The 17491-nt window shown below is 38.3% G+C and overlaps 1 protein-coding gene across 3 annotated transcripts in view; it reads right to left on the minus strand.

Annotated features, from left to right (window-relative positions):
* The window catches only part of LOC129763482 (uncharacterized), a 489208-nt gene that overhangs the window by 430947 nt on the left and 40770 nt on the right, over nucleotides 1–17491 (minus strand). Inside the window, exon 1 of one of the 3 annotated variants that reach the window (XM_055762582.1) lies at nucleotides 15190–16316. The exons of 1 other annotated variant lie outside the window; for it this stretch is intronic. The gene's annotated coding sequence lies outside the window, so the exon portion shown is untranslated. Of the gene's footprint in view, nucleotides 1–15189; nucleotides 16317–17491 lie in introns of those variants that run through there. One more of the 3 variants, XM_055762585.1, reaches the window with a different exon arrangement.

Below are 17491 nucleotides of genomic sequence, written 5' to 3' on the forward strand. Positions count from 1 at the left end.
GCTGCAATATCATTTTATACATTTCCTGGTGAATCTTCAACTAGAACCTACAAAAATCACGATTTTTACTACACTGTGATAACCAATTAATTTTCACTTTAACGTTTAAATATTTCATTTTCGCATGAAACAAGTCGTATTCGAAATCTATACATATAAAAATGGATTTCTGTCTGTCTGTCTGATTCTTATGGACTCGAAAACTACTGAACCGATCAACCCCTACATTGGTATGTAGGAGTTTTTGGTGCCGGGGAAGGTTTTCGTGATAGTTTGAGGCCCCTTCCCCCTCTCTAAGGGGGGGCTGCCATACAAATGAAACTCAAATTTCTGCATTACTCGAGAATTATTCAAGCAAATGAAACCAAATATGGCATGTGAATGTTTTAGTGTGCAATAAATGTTTCTATGGTGGTTAGGCTCTCCACCCCTCTCTCTAAGGGGAAGCTGCCATAAAAAAAATACGGGGTCGATTAGAAGATCAATCAATGAACAGTTCTGCGATTGGACCCATGAAATTGCCCATAGTAAGAAAACGTGAATGTTTGAAGGTATTGATAACAAAAAACAAATTTTGGGCGGGACGAAGTTTGCCGGGTCAGCTAGTATAATATATCATAATATATATATTTTTTTAAACATTTTGTGGTGACGGCCATTTCGGATTTTCATTTTTCATAAAAAGCTGTGTTCTAATAATCAAGCCCTTTTTTTTTTGATACCCATACTTGAGAAAATTTGTAGTTCGTCATTTTTTGGCGATTACCATCTTGGATTTTCAAGATCATGGAATACACTTCTTCATAATGACGGCAAAGATGAAGGTGTATTGCAAATTTCAGATCAATCAACAGCAAGGGGGTAATTTTTTTTATTAATGTGGGACAACGCTACAGACAAAGTTACAAACAAAGAAACGGGTCAAGCTGAATGAAATTGTTTGAAAAAATTGACTTACAAAGTCAAATCGAATACAACCCTGCTAGAACTAAACGAACTTGCACACCTGACGTTATATTAAAAAGTATTTAATATTATATATTTAATATAATATATTTAAAAACATATTTTTTCAGTGCAATACACTACATTCAAATCGCTACAGTCAACAAATGGACCATTTGAAGCTAGCGATTGACCAGAAACGTCCAGAATCGGCCAACAGAGAAGGTGTTTTGTTCCATCAGGACAACGCAAAGCCACACAACCCTGGTAGTTTAATTGGGATATTCTGATGCATCCACCATATAGTCCGGACTCGGTACCGAGCGATTACCACATTTTTCTCGCAACCAGCTTTGTTCAGCGCAATGCTCTAAATATACCGACAAAATTTACCATATAAAAATCAAAATTTAAATAAATATAAATCTAAATTCAAAATACATTAAAAATGTCTAAAGGCCAAAAATAAATTTTTTTTTTCGCTCAATCCTAATAAAATTCAAGGAAAAATTACTCTACATGTGGAAAAAACAACACATCCGAACGAATTTAAACAGAAGTTAGAGTAAAAGTGGGTTTGAAAATAATATTCTTTTCTCAAAATTTCGAAATACCTGAAAATATGAATATTTTTTTTGTACCGCGAAAAACACTCTAAAAATTCTTAAAAAGATCACATATACCTAAAATATTCGTAGGAAGAAATTTGAATACAAACTAGAGTGGTACTGAATCTCAAAATAAAAAAAAAATAATACCGCGCAACACTGAAAAAAATCACACATATCCAGAAAATCCGTAGGAACACATTTAAATATGAATTAAAGTAGTACTGAATCTCTAAATCCCAAAAAAAATTCAAAATCTCAATATTTTTTTAGTATTTAATTTTTTGATAATTTTTCTTAATACACTGTAGTGAGATGCACATTCAGTATTTTTTTTTTCAAAGTTTTATCTCGAAGCTTTTGAGCATGAAATAAACGAAAAAGTACGTTTTTCACTATAGATCCTATGTTAAACCACATAGGGGTCAAAAAAACCGCCAATGGAATTATAGTTCTAGGTGCGGGTTTTGTGGATTACCATCCGGATCACTGCTAGTGTGAAAAATACTTCTGTCTCCGCCCAGATAGCTTCTGGACAGAGTTCTAGTATGATGAGTAGAGATGAGAGTAGTCTGGCTACCCGTTGAATGATGAGATGATGAGATCGAATATAGTCAAAGCTGACCTATACTGATCGAAGGTTTGTTTGCGACTGACTTATTGTATTCTTTGTTTTTGAGAGGCTTTAAACTTTGCAGTTCATTCGCCTCTACACTGTTGGTCCCATAGTCATTCGAACTGCTATTGATTCTTTGGTCGGGTTCCTTCTCGAATGTTCGCTATAAACAATAAGCTTTGTATAGCGGGTTCGTTTCCATGCGTTCCCTATTCCGTGACAATTCTCTTGTTATTGCTCTTTTGTTGTGATTGCAGTTTTGTGTTGCCTCCAATGCTAGTGTTGTGTATTGTAAGCGTTAAGTATTATGTGTATTATGTATTCGTGATTATCATAATAATTTTGATTCCTTGCAGGCAATTGATCCTGATAAAAGGTAAGTGTGGATATGTGGTAATATATATAGCAGCACTTCTCTTTCAGGCGCAGACTCAGGTTCCGGATTGCAGTTTTTCCATGTTTGTGTTTTACACTGGAGAAAAACATTAGTAAACACAGCTACCAAATCTTTAGTAGTTGAAATATTGGTAAAATGTACAAATTTTTTGTACATAAAGACTGCCCCAGAAAGTATGGACGCAGTCAGAAACCGCTGCCATTTCACAATACTTTATATTTGGTCCTTTTTTTTGGCTGCGTCCCGTTGTTTACTTTTGTCTCTCAGCACCTGTGCAGTGGCATATTTTTTCTAGCAGTGTTTTTCCAAAATGCGTGGCCTTTCAGCAGAACAACGGCGAAAAATTGTGCACAAATGGTGTACAGAACCCGGATTGTCATTAAGAAAGTTAGCAAAAATCGAAGGTGTTAGTGAGAAAGCCGTGCGAACAGCGATCAGGAAATTCAGGATAACTCTTTTGAGGATAAACCGAAAACAGGTCGAAAAAAAGGTCCTGCCAGTCCTCGTTTGGATAAATATATAATGAAGGCGTTCGAGCAAAAGAAAGAGGTATCCGAACGGGATGTGGCCAAAAAAGTTGGCACGTCGAAATCAAACGTTCATCGCGCAAAAGAACGTTTGAATCTGCGAACATATAAGAAGCAGAAGCAGCCAAAACGAACCCCAAAACAAGAAGCATCGATCAGGCCCAGAGTGCGAAAGCTGTACGATACGATGCTTGCTGGGAATTCGAAGTGCATAATAATGGACGATGAAACATACGTTAAATTCGACTATAAATACGGCGCGAGAAGGGCAAGTATTAGACAAGTCTGAAACATCCGTTCGAGCCGAAAAATTTGGTAAAAAGGCTATGGTCTGGCAAGCTATCTGTGGCTGCGGTAAAATTTCGCAACCGTTCATTACAACTGCTTCAATGAACAGCGAAATTTACATCAAGGAGTGTTTAAAAAAACGGCTTCTACCCATGATTCGTAGCCACAACGATCCTGTTGTCTTCTGGCCGGATTTAGCGTCATGCCATTACGCGAAACTAACGGTAGAGTGGTATACCTCAAAAGATATAACATTCGTTCCAAAGGACATGAATCCCCCTAATTGCCCGGAAATTCGCCCTATTGAAGAATTTTGGGCATTGACGAAGGCACATCTTAGGAAACATGTCTCTCCAGCAGAAACCATTCAACAATTTGAAAAGGACTGGAAAAAAGTGTCTAGACTCGTCGCTAAGAAGTCTGTGCTGAACCTCATGAAGAACGTTCGCAAGAAGGTGCGCCAGCTTGCATACAATCGATAGATAGCAGAAATTGAGAACACCGGGCTGTTGTACTAATCTTATGTTAACAATATGTCGAAGAAAAACTAAGTTTCTAACATTTGTGTTTTATTTATACTAAAATATGGGTGCGTCCATACTTTCTGGGGCAGTCTGTATTACCAAAATCCGGTAAAACTGATGTCAGATGCAATGTACATCCCTACCAGAGATTCGTACATTTCACTTCATGCAATTAGTGACATTCAATGTTTTCATTCCTAGCAACTGTGAAGTGCGCACTTTGTGATCACCATTTGTTTTGTGGAAGCGTAGCGATTCGGAGGAAAGCATTTTGATTTCTCCAATTTATTTTTTTTATAAATATCTCCTTGATCGAGAATTCGGTTTCGTCGGGGAGTGAGAAAAGCTTGATCCGGTGTATTAAATGTTCAATACGCCGAACCAGATAAAAACAAACCAACATAATAACGCCCTTTTTTCATTGTTTTTTTTAGCTTACCTTGGATAATTGTGAACATCGTCATTGCACGTCCGTAATTCATAATCCGGAGGTAAACGTTGTGTTTTTACTGCATTTAATTAAGAAACAGTGCCTACATTTCGCCGATAAGAGACGACCGTTTGATTCTATATAAATTCCAACATGATTAATATTTCCCTCTTCTTTCTCAGATCATCCGCATTATACAATTATATTCACGATGGCATTGCTTAACGGAAAGATAATATCCCAATGGGTGTGGATTGCACATCGGGCAACGAATTATACGGAGATGTTGAAGACAACCAAAAATTCGCGTGTACCTATTGCGAGGATGTTTTGACGCTCGTAAGCATCTGGGAAAAAATCACTATAAATATAACCTATAGAAGCTGGAAAACTTCGTATTATCTTATTTCGTCTCGAAAGTGGAATCTAGTGATAATGAGGCCAGCGTTGAAGGTGCTAGTTCAACGAAGAGCGAACACAAGATGGTACTTCGTGGAAACGTCCTTAAAACTGCGCTCGGGTAGGTTATGTACCTCTGGTGGTGAATTCGATTTATGTTTCTGATAATTGATTCAGAGACTTGTAGATTAAATTCATCGGTATTGGTTGAAACTATGTCCACCCTCCTAGGTTATCTTAAATATCAGGCTACTCTGTTTGATATGAGAATATATGTCAATCCTGACAATTGCTCTTTCCCTTAAGTATTCACTTTATTGGCATTACCTTCTTCAACTTATTCTATAACGATCTGAACAGATATGAATTCGAATTGAACCGACAGTTGGGTATTACAACTATAATTATTCATATTCAAAGTATATTATTTGTTTCTAAATCATATATCAACACGTACAAATCTAAAAGGAGAGACCTGACCTTCATACAACCCGGCTACTCAAAGAGCCAACTCAAGAAACGCACCGAAAACAACGGCGAGAGTCCGGGTGTTCCCGGATCCATCGATACCTTGACGGTGTCCTTTGGCGCTTTCGTGGGAAGCACCGCAAGCATGGTTTCATCTTCGCTATCACTGCTGAAATCCCTCGATGTCCGACAAATCGGTATGTCGCTGCTCAAACCGCCAGATGAACGCAAACCTCCTGACCAGCCGGAGTATTGAACTTGCACGAAGGATGACATTTATATGTGTCCCGCCTGTGAGCGAGTTTTCTCCCTACAGCAGACGGTTCGAATGCGCTACAGAATACATACCAACGAAAAACTGTATATTTTACTTTATAGCATTAGCGACCTTCTTGGTCGAGAATTAGTTTCCGTCGGCGAGTAACAAAAGTTCCATCCGGTGTATTAAATGTTCAATACAACGAATCAGATTAAAACAAACTAACATAATAAAGCCATTTTCTCTTTATTTTTCAGCATCTAACCTTGGACAATGGTGAGCAGACTGTCATTGCACATACGTAATTCATAACTCGGAGATAAGCATTGTGTTTCACTGTAATTAATCATGTATCTATTTCCTAGGACAAGAAACTGTTTTCAACATTTCGCTAGGGAGGATGGACGGTTTGATTCTATATATATATTTTTTTGTTTTGCAGCTTGGTCTTGGAAAATTCTAAGCAATAATTAGTTTACATATGTCGTTGCGAATGGATGAAGTGAGCGGCTGGATAGAAACGGCACAGTACACTACGAGAACATAGTATACAGTAACACTTATCCTTATCCATATCCTTATCCTATGAAATCTCAGGTAAACATACATATTTTAAATTAAGCACTTATTATTAACATCATTGTATTTCTTTTTTTCATCTAGACAGGCGAGAACACTGAAGAAGCGACTATCGACTGATCAGCTGTGACTTCCTAACGCAGCAATTTCCGTCTTATGGATATGGTGGGTTACAGTGGTTACGAGAGCAACTGTGCATCTTATATGTTCCAGGGATGTCAATAGTTTCCGGTTCCAACGCAGTCTATGTAGATATTTTTTTATGTAAATTATCCATTTGTATTTGAATCTGAAAATTTTGTGTGTGTTGGGTCAAAGATCTTTAATAATTATAAAGGGGCACATTAGGGTTTGTTAGTGAAATTAGTTAAGAATAAGTTGAAGAAACCATCCAAGAGAAGGTTAACCAAAACCAGGCGCGAATGAGTTAAGCGAAGGACAAGCGAAAATTAAATATATCCTGAGTCTTTAATTGTAATGAACAGGAAATAACCAGAAATAATTGCGGTAGAGCAAGAATAAAACAGAAACATTATCGAGTAATCGATGCTTTCAAAAAAGTGGATTAGGTCGTTATGAACATCTTCTTGATTGTACAAGAATTTTTGAAATCATTGTGGGTAAAATCATTCATTTATAATTTATTTTTATCGTTAAAGCAAGCAGAGTAATTAAAATAATGTAATTGAACACTGTATTTAAATTAATAAAACATTTTATAAAAAATGGGTGGGTTATATCTATGATATAACCGCAAAGTTGACGTGGGACTACCTAAGCTTAGCAATCATTTGTTTGTATTGATTGACTTTTTGATTGAATGAAACAATTTTCGAATTTAATATATTCGGTTGTGAGTAAAAAGATTGAATAATTGCCATATAAGGTCAATGCATGCATTGTGATAGATTATGTTCTTCGTTATAAGTAAATTTAATGACATTTCTTTTACGTTTGGTGTGATGCCTAGGACAAAATATGTGAACGGAAGAATTATCAAACTATTATTTTATTTTACATTTCCCTCTGAAGGTTGCATCTCTCAAGTGTACGTACTTCTTGAACTTGAAGTTTCGATTTTGATATGTACGTCGAACGCATATTGCTTAATCATCGTTTGACAACGGAGAAGGAAAATCAAAAACAGAATCCGAGAGTATTGGGTACATCCCATTCTCAGTGATTCGCACGGCATGTATGTCGGATTCCAAAATTGAGAGCGAATTGAATTATCGATCAATAAACAATCGTCGTATTGCCGCAGGTCAAAGCTAGCCAGTACTGATTAAACAGACGACCGACAGTTTGCCGACAAAACAGTTTGAATGCGGTTTGCCGATACTGAATCGGTGAAGTGTGCGCATATGCATTTGTACTGATTAAGTCGGCCAATCAAACTATCGGCCAACAAAAGCTTGCAGTCTGCGGGGGCTTTTGGGGAAACACATTTCAATTGGAACAAAAAAAAACCCCGACTTGCATAAATTTTCAATGCCAATTTCCCCACGCTCCATGAATTTGAAGTCTGTGTTAAGGAAATATATTCCAGCCCGAACAAAAATACTCCTGACTTGCATGAATTTGTAATGCCAGTTTCCCAACGCTCCATTGGTTTCAAGTCTACGTTAAGGAAACACATTCGAGTCGCAACAAAAATGCCCACGCCAATTTCCCCACGCTCCATAGAGTTAAAGTCCGTGTTAGGGAAACACATTTCAGTCGGAACAAAAATACCCCCGACTTTCATGTATTGGCAATGCCGATTTCTCCAACGCTGCTTGGTTTTGAAGTCTGTGTTAGGGAACACAGTTCGATGAGAACAAAAGTCCCCATACTTTCATGTATTTGCGATGCCGATTTCCCCAATGCTGCTTGAGGAAACCGTTAATCGGGCCAATCAAAGCGAGGTAGTTAGGACGTTTATATAACGCTTAACGTTTTACAGTAATTCAATTGTTTATCTAATGAAAAATAACATTTTATTAATTGCGATAGATGCGTAGAAATATTCCCTATCAGTTGATGCAAACATCTTTCCGATCCAGTAAGAAATGTTCGAGTTATAACCATTCGGAATCTTTCATTTTTTCCTGCATGTTCTGTGTTTAGGTTTTCATTTTACCCCCCATATACTCCGGTTAGACGTAGTCCCACGTTAAAAAAATAAGAATTTCGTATTCATTATCCCAAACAAAAATTTAATTGATGATTCATCAATGGTGTCCCAACAAATCAGCCATTATCGAAACAACGAATCGCTCTTGTTGAGTCGATGTTGAGCCAATATTGGATCGTCAAACCACGGGTTTGCTTGTCATGTATACTTAATATTCTGGTTCGTAGAATGTACCAAATATAAGTAGGGTAGAAAATGAATAACGAGAATACGCGACTGTACAATGATTTATGCGTTTGGTTTGATTTTCTGCTGAACTAAATTTCACGTCTTGATTGGCCTTACTTGCGCTTCCCAGTTTCGCCGTTTAGAAAGAGAAAGCGGCGATTAATTTTGCCGTGCAGCAAGTGTATCGTAATGCATCGAAATCTGGACACTTAAGTGCTTACGATAATAACCTCAACTACTGAAAAATTCATGCCATGAAATCATCTTCTGAATGTGCTTTTTATTTCGGAAATTTTGCTTTTTATTTTGATTTTGATTTTGACAACATTGATGCTAGGTTGCCATGAGAACGAATATTGCATGCCAACGATGTAAGTTGATACGATACATTCGGGCGTTTTTTTTTTTCTCTATTATAGTGACTTTTAACAAATTTCGGCTGGTTCGTCACCTTTACTTCCATTTTTGAAAGAATGTCGAGAGTGAGAATTGAACTCGTGATCTCTGCGTGAGAGGTATGGATGTTAACACTACGCCAGATCGCCTCCACTGTAGTTTTCTATACCTCTACCATTGCGAAGCCTGTTGTGTAAATTAGTCGCTTATAAATCGCGCACTCGAAGTGCAGTATACATGCGAATGTACATAATATTATTAGACATATTGCTTGCTACGCGAAATTCCTTTACAATAACTAATCATGCATGGTTTAAAGTTTAGTATAAGGACCAAATTGGTCGAATTGAACTACGAACTGCTGCCCCATCCACCGTATTCTCTAGATTTGGCCCCGTGCGACTTTTTTTTTGTTTCCAAACTTGAAAAAGTCACTCGCCGGGCAGAAATTTGACTCAAATGAGGAGGTCTTCGGCGCCAAGGAGGCCTGCTTTGCAGACCTCGAGAAAACGTATTTTTGATTTGAGATTAAAGAAGTTGGATCATCGCTAGGTCAAGTGTATCAAGCTAAAAGGAGACTATGTTGAGAAATAGATCGCCACTTTTCCAAAATTTTTGTTTTTTTTTGTAGGCTAAGTACTTTTCGGACTGCCCTCGTAAGTCGTCTATTTGGTTGCATTATTAGTTCAATTGAAATTTTCGTTGATGCATTTTAGCTTCGTGTTCCGCTGGTTTGGAGCGAAAACGGCAAAGGAGAAACTATTTATTCATCCTCCATATATCTTTTTTAATACTTTATGCACTCAGAACGCAGAAGCCATCTCGTCCAGTGCCACAGAGGGCAGTTCAGCGTATCTCAGTCCCCTTCAACATCTTTTATCGTAATATGCGCCATGTAGTCATTTCACGTGATCAATGATAATGCGGTTTAGTCGGAATCCAGAATTCGGAATTTATACCACTGCCAGTCATCCAAGTTTTGGTGTCTAAAGCTCCACTGGTAAATCCAAAAGATGAGACGATAACTCCCAATAGGAGTTACGCGACGCGTAAGTTTGTGAAGGGCGCGACATATTCTGGGAAAACAATTTTAAATGTCCCCTTCGTAGGATCTACCAACTAATCCATACGCGCACTTCCCGGACTTCTTCCCAAAACAATGTTTTCATGATACTTATGCATGAAAGCAAAAGAGCATCAATCAAAGCCCTCTCAATAGAGTGGAAAATTATAATCTTCATCGAGCCGAACGCAAATTTGTAAGTATAATCGTCTGTGATTCAAGCTGGTGAACAAACTTCGTTCTTGCTACAATCTATCAAATGTGCTTCTCCAACAGCCAGACCCTGACGCATTACACGATTCCACAGTGTTTGCAATTCACGTGATATTCATAGTTTATTTCATTCCTTACTCTGCTGCAAAGATTGCTCATTCCTTTTCAATGTCACCGAGAAACCAGCTTGTACCGCTCAATGATCGATTTGGACTATACCGTTCGTTCGGACCGGCTAGATCATGCGATAAATATTGATAAGGTTGACGGTGGAACATTGATGAAGAGCAGCAACACAGGAGATACGTGTATGTCCTGTGATGTGTGTACGGAACGATAATTCGCGCATATTTCCCGCGTTGATACAACGAATTCACTGGGAATTCACTAGAGGCTCATGTTCTGTAATGCACCGAACATGGATCAGTTCGGGAAGCAATTATGGCAATAAAAACTGGTTTGTGCCGAGGCTAGTACACAGTTTCCAGAGACTTGGTAAGGAGTGTTTGCCTTCTTGTTTTGGGTGCCCCTAAATATTTGTCCCATTTGAATATAGAAATCAACAAGCCCACGCAGAATTAACCCAAAAAAAATGTCGATCCCACTTGAGGGCCGCAGAAGGAAAGGGTGTAAGTGATTTGATCGACTTCTCTTCATCAACTTTTTCTTTAGTTTATAGCTCAACTGAACATTTCCAAATGAAATCGACAAATGACAAAACATGAGTATTTTTGATTCGAATGAAAGTTTGTATTCCGTTTGGGTTGAAGGAAATATGAGTTTTCCACAGCAATTGGGATTTTTTTTGACTCAAGCGTAACTTTTAAGAAGGGCGTATCGATTTTAGTAGGAGAAATCTTTGATAATTTATATCTCAAAAACTATGAATCGTACCGAAATAGTGTCTTAGAAAGAGTTATAGAGTATTGATGGCTAAACATGAAAAAAATAAACACTGAGAAAAAAAATTAGTACTCTTTTTTTTTATTTACAAAAAAAACTTTAATTTGCAATATCCAAAATACAAATTTTTTTTATTTTTTTAATTGTTTCATATAAAATAGAAGTCATGTACAAAATTTAAAAAGTGGGTCCAAGATTGTAAAACTACTTTTGACGAACTTTGTGGAACATCGAATTTTTATGAATTTCCGAAACTTTGAATTTTTGCATGTTCACAATCATTTTTAGCCAGAAATTATGAAAAATTATGAAATTATGAAGTTTTTCGGCTTGAATTGCCATATATTTATTAACGCCAAATTCTTCCATTTTTGCACGAACCAACTTAGGCAAAACTGTTAAAATTCTATCTTTTTCTGATCTTGTTTTCTCTGTGTGGTCAAATTTCTCTTTGAGCTGATTGTTAGTCTCATCAAACTCTTCTGCCTTTTGTTTAAAGTTCGACTCTTCGTCTTCTTCTTGTGAAAAGGAAAATATATTTCTTTTAATACCTTTATAAATTTCTTTAAATTTATGTTCGGGGTAACTAGCCTGTCCAAGTCTTTTCGTCATTGTTGGTGAAACGTTAATACCGGCGATAATACCCTTGTTGAATAGCTCAATGTTGTACGCTCGGGAATACTCTGGTATATTGCTGTTTTGGGAATCTTGCGAAGATGCTGAAACGACTGAAACTATTGATGGTACTTCTTCTAAAGTATTTCCTACTGCTGTACTGATCTGCTCCTCAGTATCACACTGCTTTGGTTTGGAAGAGTATACAGATAAACGGCATGATCCGCAAACTTTTAAAGATGTATCTAAAAGGATATTGCATCCCATTGACTTAAATTTCTCAATCATTGACACGGTTAAGAAACGTGAATGATGAACATTTCCGATCCGATCGGATTTAAAACGCGAACGGATTTCACAATTCGATCGAGATCGATTTTTGTGCTCTGAAAATCCGTTCGACTCCAATTCAATCGACATGTGCAAATATGGTGACCTTGCCTTGACGCTAAATAGATGACAAAATAATTCATCCGTATTTGTGAAGCCATTCTCTCTCGAATTAGCTTGCCCAAAAGCAGTTTTGAATTGTTAAAATTTGAATGAAAATGATTTTTTGATGTTATTAAAATACTCAGGAGCTGATCATTACTCAATCACTTTCCTATAATTTTCTACAATTTTTGTAATTTCCTAACATTTCCGCTGAAACTTTTTCAGCAATATAAAATCGTTATCGAATACAATTATCGTTCAAGATTTTCTTATCACTTGCAGATAATGTGTCCGAAGTAAGATGCCGTCAGTGTCAAATGGTGTGTCAATATGGTCACAATCGTACAACCCTACTGGATATGTCTCGATTCCCGGAATGCCTTTGCTAATTCGGTTTCAATTGACAAGATCGACAGATTCAAATGAGATTGAATTTATCCAAACATTCGTGAATCGCATCCTGTGCTTCCTCCTACAATGATCGAGAAGCTGCTTCTTGAATCTGACGCATTTTTTTGTGGATGAATCAAGTTCGATTCATATAACTAGAGTTACCCTGAGCTTAAGCTTTCTAACAACTCTAAAACTAAAACCTTTTGTTTGGCTTGACCGAGGTCTGTGCAATAACGTCATCTTTACTAATTAAGAATCTTTTCGTCAAATTCTTCTTTCACCGATAATTCTTGGATATCTTGTACAGACTCAGCAACTGCAACTGCTGCATGCATTTTGTCTTTCAATAATCATTGAAAGCCGTCGGCTTTATTTATATAATGTATTAGTTTACTAGGCTAGAGTTCCCATATTTTCTTGACGTTCATAGATGCGTCGTCGATTTTTTTTCCAAAACGCGTTGTAATTTCCATATGTAATTGATTTTCAATGTAGCTATAATGTGTTGCAACACGCTGAGCCCCGCGTCGGTTCCTAGAGGCCGACGTTGAGCTTTTTGGTAGGAAAGCACTGACTGACTAGGACTGACAGTTCCTCCTCCTGAATGGCCTCCTGAATCCCTGTGGAACTTTTGCCGTCTCAACCTATGAATTAATTAGCGTCATTTATTAATACTAAGTTGAGATTTCTTAAGCCAAATAACACGCCTTGAATGTAATTCTGAGGGGCAAGCTCTAGAATACGCGTGACCACAGTGCAAGTCGAAGGAAATTTCTCTGGCGAAAAATCCTCCGGCCAGAACGGGAATCGAACCCGAACACCCGGCATGATAATGCGAGTCGCTAACCACCCGGCCACGGGTGCACTAGCATGAGAAAGTAATGCAACTTTTTTTTTGAGGCCAGTAATATTAATAAAAGCGTTTCTTTTGAGAATAGCGCAAAATGATGAGAAGTATTTGTGTTCCTAGTAGCTTCATGCCACCAATGTATGGTTCTGTATGCATGCTATGGCGAACGCTTGTTTGGCGCTTGGTTTACGTTGTACGAACGATGCCTAGAGGTGCGATTGCTTTGAGGCAATACTAAATAACTTATAGCATGATATTTGATACTTGCAAGTGTTGTCATTGTTGTTGTTTCCATTCGGTGCCGAAGCTATATTGATGTAGTTATGAGATGTGGAATAATGGTGCTGGTGTAACATGTATATAATCGACTGTAGCCGAGTCTATGTCAATTGCAAAAAAGGCCACCGGAATAGCGTTCGAGGTAAATTTTCAATGCATTGACATGAAATAAATTGCGACATACGATCAGCTAGTTTATTGTTTTGCGAGGGCAAGAATGAATCATCAATCAATTATCGTCAACTGATTCTACAATAAAAAACCATTTCAAAGATTATTCTACTAAGCAGTTGTTTCGTAAATTTCACAGCATTATAGAATAATATCGGAAGGTATAAACAAGCGACTTATATAAAATAACAGCGTAGTTCTACGTCAACAATGCAGTCGTATCTTGGACACAACCTCCTATAATTTTTTTTTTGAAAAAGACTAGCTAATTGACTTTAATTCGATATATCGATCATATGAATCGGTCCAGTAGTTTAAAAATTAAGATTTTTTTTTAAAAATTGCATTTTTGCTGTTCGGAATATGGGTCAGTGACAAAAATGGTATTCGGAATTTGAGACAAAAGTGATTAAACATATTTTTAGTTTTTCACCATGAATATGTATTTGTGAATCAATTCTATTGTAGTCAAATGAAAAAGAAGGCTCTATTGTATCTAAAAATCTAATTGATTTCGCGAAAGAGTACCATTTTTAGTAATAAGTGTTCGGAATATGAAATCAGTAATAAGTGTTCGGAAAATTCAGATCAGAAATGCTCGAGTATCAATTTATTTCACTAACAGGATTATATGAGGGCACTTTTCGATAGGCAATTTCTTTAACTTTTGAACTTTGAAAACTAGAACTTTGCTGAGTTGAGTTTTGTTTTTGGTTTAGGCAAGCCAAGCCAAAAACTAACAATATACTATACATCTGCAACGGTTGAAATGCGACCATATTTGTGGAAGGGGTGCTCCCTTGGCCGAGTGGTTAGCGTCATAACTAACATACCGGGTGTTCGGGTTCCATTCCCGTTCTGGTCGGGGGAATTTTTCGTCAAAGAAATTTCCTCCGACTTGCACTGTGATCACGCGTATTCTAGAGCTTGCCACTCAGAATGCATTCAAGGCGTTATTTGGCATATAAATCTCAACTAAGTACTAATAAAAATGACGCAAGTAATACTACGTTGAGACGGCGAAGTTCCTCTAGGAACGTTAGTGCCATTGAAGAAGAAGAAGACGTATTCATCAAAAATGAGAATCCTAAGGGATTCTCAGTGAGCTACGTGACATTCTGTATATTTCCGAAGAATGTAAAACGCATAATATGAAAAATTTCAAAAAGAAATCTCAGACTGAGGAGAAGTTTTCTTATGGATAATTGGATTTCAATGACTGATCATATCAACTTCCGAATTCAACAACGCATCGCATAATTATAGCAGCATCTTGACGACTCATATGCGCAAATTATTCTCACAAATGTCAGCTGACTCTAGGGCGATCCCTACGATTGCTTTCCTTGTTTATTTTTCCCCGTCGGTTTACACAACTCATCAACACCCGAGCCGTAGCCATCGGTTTAACATCACAACTGAAGATTTTTAAACTACATACTCGATTAGTATCATTGCACTTCACATGTCCCGCCTTGTATAAATACCTTGCTCATCAATCACGCAAATCTGCCCACACGTGCCTTCGTCAGCAGCTGGCTGAAATTCGTATCTCAGTTTTGCTCAGATTTTTCACAATAGAAAAAATAAAATAAAACACAACAACTGTTTTCACAACGCTCGGTTGGACGGTGCCCAGCTATCGCAGGCTTTAAAACTTTTAAACTGACGAATTTCACCACCTTTTTTTCGCTTCCACTACACAATGGAAATAGTGTATTTCACTACGCCACACGACGGTCACCTATAGCTGGTTATATCGACACGGTTTGTTTTACTAGTTGCATTTTCCGGCTAGGATGCCCGCCGCTACTTGTCATCCACAGTTCCACGGCCACCAAGCAGCACTTCGGTTTGATTCGTCAAATTTTATCTATGTTGTTTCACTGGGTTGCGGGGGAGAGAGCGCGCACAAAGGGAAGAAAATCCCGCGGCCATCAACCGGTACACAAATAAAGAAAGCTAGCCGGCGAATTATATCAAATCTCGGAAATCAGAGCGCTCTTATCGAGTCAATCACACCCGTGTTGTCAACGCGGCAGCCAGCCTTGGGCCTTATCCCAGAGGGGGGGAAAACACAGATACAATATACACACATAAAACAATTCGCGGTACGATCTGTAATTTATCTGGCGAGGCGTTGATAAGAATAGACAGTAGCAGATACACAAGATATTGCAATTGTTTGGGGGCCACCAGGACTAAGTACTTTTCACTTTCTTTCTTTGAAGAACCACTTTTTGAAATTGTCTTCACAGAGAGAGAACACTAAACGTGTTTGCAACTAAATTGTTTCGCATGGAAACATGTGCCGGTATCAGATGGGATAGAAACAACCAAAAATAACCCACGAGAGATGATCCTGAACAGAGGCGCGCGCGTTTCGCCGCTAGGCTACAACTCAATTCGAAATAGTTCTCTAAAATTACCGAGCAAACGAGTGCACTTCTGCGCTTGGATGACGTCGCGAATGAACTAACTGCCAGATTGTGATACAATTCACGGCAGACCGAAGTGCAACAGCCAAGTGCATCGATGACGAGCTGGCGAATACGACTACACTGCAGGACTCGGCGCTGAAATGTACCGAGCCAACCGCTCGTGTAGTCGTCGCTGGTCGCCAGCAACAACAATAGCAACATTATCAACACCGACGACTCGTACTAACTACGTAAGCCGGGCGCTATGCCAGAAACTATCAAAGTATGTATACATAGGCACAGACGTCATGTTGCACATGTATTGCATCCCCCTTGGTTCTCATACTCGCATCCGGCGCACTCTCTCTCAAGCATCCAACCCGCTCCGCAGCACTACTGCTGTGTGATCACTACAAAAGTCACTCTGCAAACAAGCGCGCAACACTGTTCCAGTTGAGGTATAACTAAACCAGCGAATTAACACACAATATGACCCCTCGCACCAACACATGCGCAACTCGCGAAATATGGTCCTCCACTCCCCCCGCGCTCAACCGTAACAGGCTCCAACGCGAGTATGTGTAAGTTTGCCTGTGAGAGCCATAAACGTGTTGAAGGTAAGCGCGCCAACTAAATACAGCAGCAAAAATGTGCACCTTGTATGCACCCAGCATCGCTGTCGACGTTCGACTGGTCTGTCGCATGAGCACTAGAGAGTGAGAAAGAGCGAGTTCAATTTGAGAGCGACTTTTTTTTGCGATGTATTTTTCTGCAGTCTCCGCCACCCAACACCACCCAAAAGTTCTCCGCTGTAAACACGGAACCGGTAAACATATGTTTCTATCATTTCTTTTCCGCAGAACCTGTCCGATTTTGAAAAAAAAAAAACACACAAACGCCGGCAACTGGGGCACGTCTTTCTCTGTTGCTGTTGTTTTCAGGACAAACCTTGTGTTACTAACCCACCGAAGTTATTCTGCAATATTGCTAACTTTACTTTACCACCTTCAGAAATATCCCAATCTCCCGCCAAAAAGGAATGATTTTAGGCACTGAACAAGTAGGAAGAAATGAAAGATTTCGAACGCTTATAACTCGATTATTTCTTAAAAGATCGCAAAGATGTTTGTATCAATTCATAGGAAATATTTCTACGAATGTATCACAATGGATAACATTTTATTTTTCATGAGATAACTGATTGAATAATTGTGAAATGTCAAGCATTGTTCAAATGCACTATGTGCCTCGTTTCGATTGGTCCAATTTGTGCTCTTCAAATGATTCCGATCAAAAGGAGCGACCAGAGTAACAGCTGAATATAATTTGGATACAAGCAAAGAACTGTATTGTAAGCCACTCCACTTGC

The sequence above is a fragment of the Toxorhynchites rutilus genome, chromosome 1, assembly GCF_029784135.1.
Source record: "Toxorhynchites rutilus septentrionalis strain SRP chromosome 1, ASM2978413v1, whole genome shotgun sequence".
NCBI lineage: Eukaryota > Metazoa > Arthropoda > Insecta > Diptera > Culicidae > Toxorhynchites > Toxorhynchites rutilus.